This window comes from Suncus etruscus, chromosome 1, assembly GCF_024139225.1.
Source record: "Suncus etruscus isolate mSunEtr1 chromosome 1, mSunEtr1.pri.cur, whole genome shotgun sequence".
Taxonomy (NCBI): Eukaryota; Metazoa; Chordata; class Mammalia; order Eulipotyphla; family Soricidae; genus Suncus; species Suncus etruscus.
Genome location: NC_064848.1, coordinates 82,200,318 through 82,212,530, shown reverse-complemented (window position 1 = coordinate 82,212,530; position 12,213 = coordinate 82,200,318). Strand labels below are relative to the sequence as shown.

The window sequence follows — 12,213 nt, the reverse complement described above, 5'->3', positions numbered from 1 at the left end:
CTTTCACTTCTCTTGTAAGGTTGATTCTTAGATATTTGATATTTTTTGATACTATCTTAAATGGGATTGTATTTTTAATCTCTCCTCAACTTCAGACTGGGCATTTTTAAATGGATAATTTAAATTATATGTCAATTCAAAACCAAATAGCACAGATAATTCAAATACATATAAATCTTTGGTACAAATAATATTCATGGTTGTACCTGAAAAAAGTGCAGGAATTTAGAATCCCCATCTTACAAATGCATGGTCATAAGAGTAAGTTCTTGGTGTTCCACATGCTTCTGCTATAATCTTAGTAACTCTGTAGTCCTGAGCTCTGCAAGCAATTTCTAGTTACATCATAGCCAGTTACGTGAAGGTATCACATAGGGATATGAGACCCAGCAAGTTCAATGGCTGAAAGAGGTGTGTCAGTCCATGGCCAGGCAGTGCAACCTATGACAAAAACATGTATGAACACTGCAAAATGATCCAGAGAGCACCATCACTATAGCTTGTGCACCTCAACTAAGAGTGGCCAATCCAGCACTACCAGATGATAATGTAGATCACCTGAGATCACTCAGTGCAAAATGCATAAACACCACAGTCATGGATGTGTGTGTTTGTATGTGTGTGTAGAGGTGGTACAGTTATCCAGTGGAAAGAAAAGGCTACAGTAGAAACTTCTATTAACAGCTCACCTCTAACTGAGGACTTAAATTCTGACAGCAGGTTTTCTCTTCCAGGCTCTTAATCCCAAAGAGTCACAAGCTCTTTATTCTCCTGATTCTTAAGCCCTAAAGCAATATATATGAAAATATGGGGCATCACTCTTCTATCTCCATCAACCTTTACATTTCTCTGGCCCAAGGCAAGATATTTTCAAGATTCATTTTCTAATCACAATAAAAGAAAGTTCTTTGTATAGCTTATATGTGAAGATTTAGTTTACTCCCTGTTATTAGAGTTACATATCACTATTATCTTTTCCATGGGACCAGGAAACATGAGCCCATGCACTCAATTTCACAACATTCTCGCTTTTTATGAAAATGAAGAGGGTAATTTCTCTGCATGGACTCATCTTCTTTACGAAGTGGATTTGCATTTGGTTAAATAATGGCAAAAGTCAAACAAGAATCATTGACTAATAGTACATCTGCACCACAACAGAGAGTTAATGCATATCTATCATTTTTATATTCAGAGCATGCCTGAAATGAGTTTAAAAATGATGCAGGGAACATACTATCTAACTACCAAATATCTATAGCAGAACATACTATCTAACTAGTAAATCACATGAACAGACCATTTGTTCAGATTGTCAATAAATCACTGACTGACACTTGATGATCAAATCAGAAGTAGACTAGACAATACTGTGCTGATTAAAGAAGCTTTATGCATGTATTAATCTTGAGTTATATAGACAGCCACTCCATGCCTGGCATACAAACTCAAATACTGTCACACTTAAAAAACTAGAAAGAGTGATGCATCTTCTTATTAACTAAGACATGACTTTGTAGGCTGCCAAGACAAAAGACACAAAAAATGAAGTAAGCATACCTGGTAATAGAAGGCACAAATTCTAGTTTGCCAGATTCTAGAAAGGTGATCCAATTCAAATCCCCCAATGTCTCTGCTTTAAAAATCTATAGAAGGACCCGAGCAATATCACAGCAGTAGGGTGTTTGCCTTGCATGTGGCCAACACAGGACGGACTCTAGTTCTATTCCCGGCATCCCATATGGTTCCCCAAGCCTTCCAGGAGTGATTTCTGAGCAACAGAGCTAAGAGTAACCCCTGAGTGCTGCTGGGTGTGATCCAAAACCCAAATTAAAAAAACCTATAGAATGTCAGTGATGTGATGCTAAATTACTTGATAAAACAAAAGTGCAACATAAAGGGAATGACAAGTCGAAAGTCTCCTCAGTACATGCATAGGTAGGAATTTAATGAAGGGAAGTGAATCTCTTGTCCTGTAAAAATTAACTATACAATTCATTCTTTTTTCTTTTTTTTAATGGAAAATTGTTTTCTCTTTATTTAGGCCTTAGTAAGTATAAGGTAATTAACTTTGATCACATATTACCCCGAGAAAAATCCAGTTTACACAGTTTTAAAGAGATAGGACTTAATAATCAGAGAAATAATTTTTTCTGTTAATAAAAGACCTTTTTCTTCTTTTTCTTTTTTTTTTTATTCTGACTGAAGTTTATTACACAGAATTATTTACGGTACATAGTGACAATGAATGAAGGGCATTCCCACCACCAATGTTGCCCTCCCTCCACTCCAGTTCCCAGCATATCTCCCACATATCCTTCCTTTACCCCCCAGAATCCTAGTGCAACTGGTCTCCACCTTCCAACTTGTTATAGGTTGGCAATCTATTCTGTTTGGTGTTCCAGTCTGGTCATTTTTTATTTACACTACATGTTCATATGACTGGTCCTGGTATCATTCTTTCCCCCCCTCAATTTCTGAGGCTGAATGATTCAAGTTATGCTATTCTGTTGGAGATAAAAAAGAAAACAAAATCACTGAATAATATCCACAAAAGTGAAAAAGAAAGAAAAAAGTGGAAGAAAAAAAGAGAAGGAAAATAATATCAAAAAACAAACAAAAAATAAAACAAAACAAAACTAGGAAAAGTGCTGCAGTGGCAGGTTTGGTGTTACCCCACCTAAAAAAGGCCTTTTTTTTTTTTCCCCCAAAAGTCTAACATACAATGTAATCCAAATTATATAGGCTTCTTGGGAGCATAACATTCCAGAAGTCTAACAGTTGCAACTTCATCGGAGCAATCCTAAGAGTATTTGCTCTTGTTGCTTTGGTCCAAAACAGTAGAGTTAAATCAATGAGTACACTTAAGTACCTATTTTTTCCCCAATATTAATTTAATTGTATTGACAGCAGAAATATCCACGAATAGTTCTACTATAACAAGTATAATAAAAGTATAATAAAAGAACATTTTTCAAGAACACATCACAGTATTAGATACTTTTCATAAAGTAAAAGTATGAAAAAAAAGATAAGACTGCTCCCATAAAGCAAAATTGTTCTCCAAAACTACACTTAAAAGGGTAAAACGTAAGATCAGAGGTTAGATACTAATATGAAAGGAGATTGAGTATTGTATTTATTTCTTATTTTATACAACTCTTACTCTTCACAAAAATAGTTATAATCATGCCCATAAAAGTGTAACCATGGCATCTGAAAGCAAACACTCTTTGTAATTATGTAAAAGGTCCTTTTTAAAAATTATAATAACAAAAGTGTACTCTATAAGCAGTCCTTCACTGTGCATTATAAGGCTAAGTGTTTGGGAGTTATGAACCACAGGGTTTAACAATCATCATTTTATAGTTGCTTTTTGCATCTTTTTTGTTTTGGGGATTTTCCACTTCATCAGGATGTTCAGTAGCTTGGAGTTCCTTTACAGATTCTTCTTTCTCTGGACTTTCAGGATCAGGCAAATCATCATCATCTCCAGCCACGTCACCTTATCCATATGGTCTTCTAACCTCACTGAAACCAAGTCCACAATGCTGTCGGTATCTTCCTGATAATTTACTGTCCATACTTTGTTGATATTGAGACTCCAGTTCTTCATTAATTTTCTTGTCTTCTTCCTCTGTTGTCAATGAAATGTTGATTTGCGATCTTCTATAACAAGACAACCAGTATATTCTTTCTTTCCTGCACCCATGAATCTCAAGAACTTCTGTTTTCTTTCTTCCTTACCCAAATCGCGGCCTTCCAATTGCTAGATCCAAGATCATAATCTGGGGGGGGGGGGGGGAGTGGAACCTTGTGTGGGTGGAACTCCCTGGCAGTGCTCATCGTTCCCGAGACCCCAACGGGAGATGTAGAACCCACTCGCGGTTCTCCTCAGCCATGGTGCCGGTAGCCGGCTATCTGCCTCCACCGGAGCAGCGCCCCTCCAGAACGCAGCGCCTCTCCTGGACTTCTCCCCAATTATTTCTTACATTATTTTTTGGCACACTTGGCAGTACTCAGGGCTTAATTCTGACTCAGTGCTCAGGGATCACTACTGAATGGATTCGGAAGACAATATGGGGAATTAGGGAAGCAAATCCAGGTCAACCACGCATAAGGCAATCGTCCTACCCACTGTAACCTCTCAGATTCTATATCTTACAATGTTTTGTGTTTCTAAATGAATAGTATCTTTGACGGCAGAGAAGTCTTACTGCATTTTGTTTTGTTTTGTTTTGTTTTGTTATTTTCACAGAGCACACACTATAAATATAAATAAACAGCTCTGGTGACTTTCATTGGTCCCCAATTTTCCAGACTCAGGGCACAAATCTTCACAACCCTGTTACTCTTTGCCGGTGAATGAGTTCCTGGTCAAGTTTGCAGGCAGAGGATTGATACTGAATAAATCGTCACAGATTCCAATAATTCATCATCCTGATAAGCACTATAGATAATTTTGATGTTCCACCAAGATTGAGAATTACTTTTATAGTATCTCTATCTCTTTGACTATTGGTCATCCTATACTTTTGGTGATTTCTGCATGCACCATTCTTCATACAGGTGTGTGTTTTTTTTTAAATATTCTTTTAAATTGATTTATTTTTTGTTTTTATTTAAACACCGTGGTTCACAGAAAGTTTGCTCCCAGAAAGCTGTTAATCTTCTTTTGTAAATTGATTATGGTCCCTGGACTTACAGTTTCTGACAATTTGATTCTAAAAAGACCTCTGAAAAAATAGCTCATCTAGTAGGTTATTCTTGTAGTTTTCAGTCTTAGATAAAAATGGTTGTTTTGTGGGATTGATCATTACTCATCAAATGAAGAAGCTGTATTTACATTTTAATAAATTGAAGTCACTTTGGTTTGCAAGATTATGTAAGTTTTAGGTTGCTGAGCTGTAAATCAGCGTCTCCATATGCTACATGATTTTCATAACCAAGATCTGTATTTTTTAAATAATTTTTATTTGACCATAGTGGATTACAAATCTTTCACAGTAATATTTTAGATACATAGTGACATTGAATCAGGGGCATTCCCACCACTAATGTTGTCCTCCCTCCACCCCATTCCCAGCATGTATCCCATATCCCCCTTCTGGCCCCCCTCTTCAGGCTGCTAGTATAAGTGATCCCCTCTGTCTTGCTTGTTGTAGATTGGGTCCAAGATCTGTATTTTTATCTCAGTTCATAATTAATCAGGAACACCTTACATTAAGAGACATTTCAAGAATTGTTGCCTGGAAACACAATCATGATTTGTTGACTCGCTGTGCTTTATGATGTGGAAAAACCACATGGTCTCAGCAACAAAAATCCCAATAACAAGGTCAAACACTATTTAATAAGTCAATTTTCATTCTCCACCCTATTTGTATGTTCGGGTAATCATTTTCACAAACCCTCCTCTCTACCTTCTGAATCTTCACCCCCTCTAATACTGGTTTCTAATAGTTCGAAGAAATATACCTTCTTAACTTCCTCTTTGAAGTAAAAGATAGCCATAAAATGCAACTACAAGCACTTAAAACTATATAAAATGTATTTTCCAATGTAAATACACATAATAAAGCATTAATGTTATTATCCTCTAATCTAAAGGCAGATTTAAGAATCTCTGTGAGAATTTCCGTGACATATTCATTCTGGTCTGGTAAGCTTGTATCTATAGCTTATGCTATTTTTTGTAAGTTATTTCGAATAATAAATTTTAGAACTTGTGTTTCAGGGTTCAAAGGCCTAGCCTGAAAAAGGGTTCTTATCTTTCTGTATTCAAGTACCAGCATTCATAATGGTTTTGATTTAACCTATTTTTAAAAATTCAACTTTAGGATTTTCTTTTATTTCTTTGATAACTTGCTCTCCCAAATTAATTGTAAAATGTGTGTCAAATTAATTACATTGTGTGTCAAAATACTGATTGTGGATTGGCCGGCCTGGGAAGATAGCTATTTTATATTTAAATAATTAAGGCGGGGCTGGAGAGGTGGTACAAGTGGTAAGGCATCTGCCTTGCCCATACTAGCCTAGGACTGACCGTGGTTGTATCCCCCGGCATCCCATATGATCCCCCAAACCAGGAGCTATTTTTGAGTCAAAAGTAATCCCTGAGCATCATGGGGTGTGGCCCCAAAACAAAACAAAAAATTAAGGCATGTATCATCTTGGTCACAATCTCTCTGTAGTAAGCCAACTCCTAGAGTATATAAAATCCTTTTCTTTCTTAAAAAGAAATGTAGTGCAAGTAAGGCAATAGGTGTGCAAATGGCTGACTTTGGTTAAATCCCATGGGGACACTGAATATATTCCAGAGAATACTGAATGCCAAGAGTGATTCCTGAGCATAAAGTCAGGAGTAAGCCTGGAGCACATCCAAGTATGGCCCACAAAACAAACAAATCAAGACAAAAAAGGAACTATTAGCACAGCACTAATAAAACAAGACATATATCCCTACTTCTATTTTCAGGGAAGGAATATTAGACTATACACCACACATGGTTATGTTCAAGGGTCACTCCTGGAATTACTTGGGAACCGAACACCCCACCAGTACAAAGGATATTTGCTTGTCAATACAGAACTAATTTTCAGATATTCAAACTCCAGCTGAAGATTTGGAAAAGGAATCTGATAGAGTCAGCATTCATAGTGACAAAGGTAGCAATGGCCAGATACAAGTATAAGCAACACAAACAGGCAAATATAAAGGACCTGTGAATAGACCCAGGAATCAAACACAGGGTAAAAGGTATATTTCAAAATTCTGCTCTCTTCCCTACTTCTAGTCCTACCTAGGAGAGTAGTAGAAAGGACAAATAAGTGGAGGAAGAGAGAGAGAGAGAGTATTCCATAAATTCTGTGGCTAAGAGCAATAGCTGGGATTGTTTTCACAAAGACATGTCTATGTCACTTCCCCTTTTTTCAGGTTAAGCCTTAGAACCCTGTGACACAAGCACTACAAACTTTGATTTGATAAAACTTACAAAAAATACCATCATATCTTTCTCTCCTTCTCTCTCATCATTATCCTGGCAATGCTCTGGGACCATATGCAGTGCCAGGGGGTCTAAACAAACCCCATATGTTAGGATTAGATGCAAGGCAAGTGCCTTAGCTTCTGTACTTAACCCCTGTACCATTTATCTGGTGTCACTTTTTTTCTCTTTGTTAAGACCCTGATACAAAAAACTTTTTGTTTTGGGGGGATTTTATATCTATATATATTTTAATTTTAAGCACCATAATTACATAAATGATTGTAGTTGGATTTCAGTCATAAAAAAGAACACCCCCCCCTTGATCAGTGCAACCTTCCCACCACCAATGCCTCCCCCCTTTTTTTTATAAGGGGGTTCACACCCAGCAGCACTCAGGGTTACTCCTGGCTCTGCACTCAGTAATTGCTCCTGGCAGGCACAGGGGACCATATGGGATGCCGGGATTTGAACCACCATCCATCCTGGATCAGATGCATACAAGGCAAACACCCTACCACTGTGCTATCTCTCCGGCCCCATAAAACACTTATTTTTATGTGAAATTATAAACTCTTATAACTTCACAACCATACAGCCAATCCCCTGAAGAAATGCTAGTATCATATCATAGATCATTTTGTGTTTCTTACAGTCACAGGGCTACCTGTCTTTTATAAATCTGCTAGTCTATTATCAAGAAGTTTGATTGTGAGAGGTTTTTTTTTTTTTTTTTTGGTTGTTTTTGGGCTGTACCCGGTTTGTTCAGTGGTTACTCCTGGCTCTGCACTCAGAAATTGCTCCTGGCAGGCTGGAGGGACCATGTGAAATGCTGGGAACTGAACCCATGCCTATTGCGGGTTGGCTGCATGCAAGGCAAATACCCTACCACTATCACTCCGGCCCCTGTGAGAAAGTGCTTGGGACCTTCAATCACTGATACCACTCTGTAGCTCCTTCTGCCCTTATGGTCTCACCCTTGAGAAGTAGACAGTTCCTTCTCCTTCAGTATTGGCCTTCAAAATAACTAAAATTGGTCCTGTGCTTCCCAGTGTATAGAAAGAATGAATGCTGAGCAAGTAAAGAACATTGCCAAGATTATAGACTAGTCAATAGAGCAGCCATTCTGGGATTCAAGCATTCAATGTTGTTTCCAGACCCTCCACATGAATCCTGTGAATTATAGAGTTCAAGACAAAACAACAATTTCATATGTGCCAAAGATGTGTACCCTTTCTCTGCGGGCTATCTTATAGACAGAAGAGTAACCCCTGAGAGCCATTTTGGAATATGACCTTGAACTCTGGCCATACCCAATTCTAAGGGAGTCTTAGTGATATGGCAGGGTCTGTGATCTGTAAACTGAGACACTGTGGCACAGCCATATTTTATCAACCCATGTACTACCAGAAAAGCATAAGATTCTAAAAGAAAGATGTTTGAATGGTTGAAGAAGATGGACAGGGAGATTAAACACAGAAAAAAAAAAAACATTCAAGAGATGTGTCGCCTCTCAGTTGTAATGCTTTTTGCAGGCCCAGTACATGTTTTGCTTCTGATTTTGCAAGACAACTCTATCCCCTTTATTCCTTCAGCTTAGCTAAATGTGGTCTCTATTTCTTAGAACCCCAGGCTTCTAATACACTTCTCATGTAGCATGCAATGATGAGTCTGGAATTATTTTACCCTTCAAACTTGATTAGCTGCATGGGCAGAGGATGAATAAGAGAAGGGTAACCAGGTCTAGAAGGAAAAACATTAACTTATGAAAAGCTCTTTCTTCACAGAAAAAAATAAAATGCCTTTGGTCCCAAAGTGCCTATCATAAACAATGGAATCCAAGACATTTTATTTTTTGACACGAGATCATTTTACAAAGGTACTTAAGAGAATAGGCTCCCTCTTAGATGGAAAAATATCCAAGGAAGAAATGACAATAAAGCAGAGCTGTAGGTCTTGGGCACTATAATCAATTTATTGGGGTCAAGAACACCAAATATCTTTCTGAAAATTGTTTCTGTTAGATTTTTTTTAAGTTCATGATGGCTAGAACCATACCTTTTCATCACATTACCATCACCTAGCATAGTACTGCTTAGGTACTGAATATTTGTTGAATGAATGCATAAATATTTAAAGATCTCTGGTGGATCCCAGGTGCCCCATGAAAAAGCATTTATGGCAGAGAAAGTAACTTATTTATTTTCCCAATTACTATGAATATTCATTTATTCATCCATTTATGGAATATGAGTCAGCATGAACTCTATGTCTGGTCCCACCTGGCAGCTTACATGCAAGTCACTCGATTGAAGGTTGAAGTGGAATTGGTGCCTGTTGTAGAGATCAAAGGACGCATTAAAACGGATTCTAATCAAGGAAACTAAAGTAGAACAACTTCTTTGTCTGAAATCAGGATGCTGTGTTATAGTTAAGAGTTCCTGAAACAACTGTAGAGCTGAAAGCCAAGCAGGGAAAAAACTTAGGGCAGCAAACAGATGAAAATGAGTTCCAGCCTCTTATAATAATTGAAATGTCCAGGCAGCTTCCATTTCCATAGCTGATAGACTATTTCAGTAATGAAAACCAGGACTGCAGAGCCACTGTTTGTAGAAACTGTTGCTCAAAAGGAAAGAGCAGATACACTTTCAATAGTCACTCCATGGATCACCCTAAAGATTACAGCTGAAGAAGACTTGAGGTTCTCTATACCCTCAAGCTAAGTAAGGCTACTAAATCCAAATTTGAAGGACAATGGAGAAGCTAACACCACCAGCATTTGGGGTGAATTCCTCCCAGAGAATAAGAAATTCTAGAGTTATGCAGAATCTATTTATAAGGTCTCAGAAAACTTTAAGAGTAGTTTTTCTCTAATAATTTCACCTCTCTTACCCAACAGTCTTGAGCTAACCAAAAACAGAAGAGTGGTTAAAAGTGAGCCCTTAAACCCTCACAATAAACAAACATATTGGACTGTGGCAACAGCATTCCACTTTGAGATCACCCTAGACATATATACAGGAGATTTTCTGCCTTTGACGAAGTCTTTCTATTAGAAGGTTTCATGATTCCAAGGATTCAGGTAACTACAGAAAACTTCAATCACATGGGGGAAAGTTATACATGGTGTGTACAATTACTTTAAAATTTAGTTGGACAAATACTACCTCTTCGAGGATGTTTCTGTTCACTTTAATGAAAAATCAAAACAACAAGATATGAAAAGAATGAAATCAATTGGTGTTGGCATGAATGTGGTGAAAAAGGAGCCCTCACTGCTGGTGGGAATGTAGACTGGCTCAACCTTTCTGAAAAATAATTTGACACTTCTTCAAAATTAAGAACTGAGCTTCCATATGATGCAGAAATCTTACTTCTGGGCATCTATCATATGGACCCAAAAACTGAATAAAGAAAAGATGGTATATAAATACATACTTGAATATTACCTGGCTATAAGAAAAGATGAAGCCATGCTATTTGCCACAATATGTATAGAATTGGAGGACGTAACACTGTGAGGTCAGCCAGGAGCAAGACAGATACTGAGTTACCTCTCTCATATTTGGTATAAAATGAAGGATAGTAAGAAAATAACAAATAACCCAAAAGCAGTTATAATCTAAGAACTGGTCTACAGAAGGGGGCTTACTGTGGTAGTGAGACATAAGGGGAGGGAGGAGGACTGAAGAAGTTGATGGGGAAGGGCAATGGTGGATAGAAATTGATACACTGATGGAATATGTGAAGTTGGACTACTGTAAATATGAAAAGCTACTGTTAACAATACTATAATACAGTGATAGAGTGACAAAAATATATATTAACAGAATACAGAAACTAATTCAAAAACTTTGTGAAAACCGTGGTGGTTACCAAAGGAAAAGGGGAGAGAATTGGACAATTGGGGGAGGGGGCTTTTCTTTTTTTTTTATAATTTTTATTTTGATTATAATGGCTTACATATCTTTCACAGTAGTATTTTAGGTACATATCAACATTGAATCAGGGGAAATACCCATCATCAAATTTGTCCTCCCTCCATCCCAGTTCCCCTTCTGCAACCTATATACCCCACCATCACCCCCCGGACTGCTAGAGTAGGTGGTCCCCTCTTGCTCACTATTAGTGATCATATATCTGTTTGGTCCTGGTACCCTCCCCTGTCTCGAGAGGGGGCTTTTTTGATGGTGGGATGATACTGAAAACTTTGCAGTGGCTGTGACGAGTCATATTCCTATGGAGGTATAAGGATATACCCCTGAAATTCTGTGGAATTATGTACCAATGATAAATAAAACAAAAAAGAGAAAAATAACTAAAAAGTAAATCCTAGGGTTTTCATTTTGATGAGCACAAAAATTGTAATTATACAAGTAATATAGATTCATTTCCTAACCATACACACAAACACACACACACACACACGTGTAAATTCCTATTCCCTTCATAAGATATTTACATAGGTATGTGAATATATAAAGATATTTTCATTGTCAGTACATATTGATCTACTTTACTCCTAAAACTACTTTGGATCCATTTCACTGTAGCAAACCGTTCCATGCTGTGAACCCATCAGACATAACCATTTTTCTACTGAATTGTTTTCAAAAACTTATTAAAAAACAGGGCTAAAATAAGCTTCCATTTTTCTTGATGCACATGATCTCACTGCAACTTCAGTGGTTTTAAAAAAGTTTAATTGTGTCTGGTTGGTGGTCTGAAATGGCAAGCAAATAAGGGCAGTTTATTTCAACTCAAAGGAGCTGCTCTTCATATAAATTAAGTGCCACAATGAAGTAAAAGCTCACACACACACATATGACTGAGTCTTTATGATTGTGTGTGGGGATCCAAACTACTGAGAGTTTGGCAATTCCACCATACATACAGAAGGAAATTACCTGGTCTTGTGTTATTATTATATCCTGTTTATTTAAGGAGATCATATTTTACATACATATCTAATTTAGGACATTATTGGAGTTACAAGTTCAGATGGATTCATACTTTATTTGATTCAAATCAAAATCTCCTAACCACGCACCTAGAAAAGAACTTTGTTCTTCCCAGGTATCCCTCCTCCATCAACAGTTAATGACACAATATGGAAACTTGGCAAGCACTTCTGGAAACAATTTGGGCTTTGGGTTTTATTGCCATTTTTCTCATTTCTCATCTGGAGTAAATGAATGTGAAAATCCTTTAAATCTTTTCCTTTAAG

The 12,213-nt window shown here is 37.3% G+C and overlaps 1 protein-coding gene and 1 pseudogene across 1 annotated transcript in view; both read right to left on the bottom strand.

Moving 5' to 3' along the window:
- Nucleotides 1-12,213, bottom strand: part of LOC126024807 (paralemmin-2) — a 327,444-nt gene that overhangs the window by 119,101 nt on the left and 196,130 nt on the right. The gene's annotated exons all lie outside the window — the stretch shown is intronic.
- Nucleotides 3,333-3,846, bottom strand: LOC126024552 (small acidic protein-like; annotated as a pseudogene).